Source organism: Salvia hispanica, chromosome 1 (assembly GCF_029641045.1).
Source record: "Salvia hispanica isolate PSC_SH4W2 chromosome 1, Shi_PSC_v1, whole genome shotgun sequence".
Taxonomy (NCBI): Eukaryota; Viridiplantae; Streptophyta; class Magnoliopsida; order Lamiales; family Lamiaceae; genus Salvia; species Salvia hispanica.
In genome coordinates this window covers 32,617,320-32,619,655 of record NC_142692.1, presented here as the reverse complement: position 1 = coordinate 32,619,655, position 2,336 = coordinate 32,617,320, and positions in this window count along the sequence as shown.

The window sequence follows — 2,336 nt, the reverse complement described above, 5'->3', positions numbered from 1 at the left end:
ATATATAGCTACTTTTTGTATGAATATAAAATCCCTCTCCAATGGCGGACGTCGGGTAGGACGTCGCCGACGTCCGACCGGACGTCCGCCGTAATGGCGACGAAGGGCGGACACGCCCGTCCCATATGCCCGTCGGATGGGCTCGGACGTGCGACCCATGGGCGGGCGGACGTCCGCCACTGTGGCGACGGTCGGACGTCCTGGTCGGACGTCCGAGTTTTAATTTAAAAAAAAAAAAAACTCTATAAATAGGGCTCATTGAACTTCATTTCATTCACACCATTTGTGTTGACAAGTTTCTCTCTCTAAACTCTATTTTCAAGTATATCTAGAATGGCGAGTAGTCGTGCGGGTGGTAGTGGCGGAGGCGCTAGTGATAGTGATAATAAATTGGATCTCGTTGTGGAAGAGGCGATTGATCGATTGCTCCAGTAGAGGCAGCAGCGGCGGCAGCAGGCGGCGGTGGCAGTACCTTGGCCGATCCATCACCGACGTCATGTACCCCGGGACCACATTGCTGCACATATTCGGTTGTATAAGGACTACTTTGCTCTGCCCTAAACCCTAAACCCTATTCGGTTGTATAAGGACTACTTTGCTCTGCAGCCGCGTTTTGGGATGTCGTATTCCGGAGATGTCTTAGGATGCATCGTCCGCTGTTTATGCATATCGTGGGTGCTTTAGAGAGAAGATACGAGTTTTTCAGGACAAGATGCGGCTGGCAAACCCGGACACACACCTTTACAGAAGTGCATTGCCGCAATCAGGCAACTGGCGTACGGAGGCCCGACCGACATGTTCGACGAGTACCTCCACATTGGCGAGTCTTCCGCCGTCGAGTGTCTGCTGAATTTTTGCGCGGGCGTTAGATCGATATTCGGGGATCAGTATCTTCGGCGTCCGAGCCCTGAACACTGCCAGCGGCTGATAAATATGCACGGGTCGGTGCACGGGTTCCCTGGGATGTTGGGCAGCATAGATTGTATGCATTGGGAGTGGAGGAACTGCCCCGTCGCCTGGAAGGGGATACACACTTTCGGCTTCAAAGCCAAGCATCCCACGATGATCTTTGAAGCTGTAGCTGACTACCGGCTGTGGATATGACATGCTTATTTTGGAGTCGCAAGGTCGAACAACGACCTCAACGTCCTCCAGTCGTCGCCCCTGTTCAACGATCAGTGCAATGGCGTTGGTCCCGCCATCAGTTTTGTCGCCAACAGCAACCAGCACAATATGGGATACTATTTGGAGGATGGGATATACCCAAACTGGCCCGTCTTTGTGAAGACGATCAAGCATGCGATCGGACCAAAGAAGTCCTACTTTGCGAGCCGTCAGGAGGGAGCGCGCAAGGATGTTGAGCGCGCATGTGGTGTGGTCCAGAGTGAATGGGGGATGGTGAAGGGTCCGGCATGACAGTGGTATATTCCCAACATCGGCGACATCATGTACGCATGTATCATTTTGCACAACATGATTGTCGAAAGTGAAGGGGACGAACTGACTCAGTGGACCAACGAATATGATACGGGTGCCGGTCCAAGCCACGGCGTGACCAGCGCGAATGTGAACATGGGGGTACCTCATGGAGAGATTGAGCGGTTGCGCGCCTTTGCCGACATGCGGCAAAGAGATGCCCATATTCGACTTCAGGAGGATATCATCGAAGAGGTTTGGACGCGGAGGGGTGGACATTGATGTGGTTGCTTTTTTTTATCTACTATGTAATTTTTTTTTCTTTTATGATGTATGTTTTTTTTCAATGAAATATTCGCATTTTCCCGTTCGTATTCGTGTCGAATTTTAATTCCGTAAATTTTAATTTTAATTGTGAATTTAATTTTATTGCGGGAAGTCCTATTGGGAAGTCCTGGGAAGTCCTACTGCAATGGGATGTCCTAGTGAAGACGTGACAGGAAGTTTTCGTGAGAAGTCCTAGTGGAAGTTCTAGTGGGAGGGGCACCACCGGAGACGCTCTTAATGAAAGTGAAAAAACTATAGTTAACATTAATATAATGTCCCCATCAGTATTATGCAATTGTAATAGTACTAGTTAATTTGGCCGTTATACTAATACATGAATTTATGAACTTGTTCATGTACTTGGACGGTTACAAAAATAAAACAATCATTTTACGATATAACATCTCATATACATGAGATAGTATTCCAACTTGAAGACACTATGTTAAGAGCTTTTGAGATTGGTTCCCTAGATTTTTTACAGTGTTGCAACGCAATGAATAGGTTAATCAAAAGAGGGGGAAGAGGGATGATTTGGAGATCACGAGTTCGAGGAAAAAAGATTTGTTGCGGTGTATTGATATTTGGATACA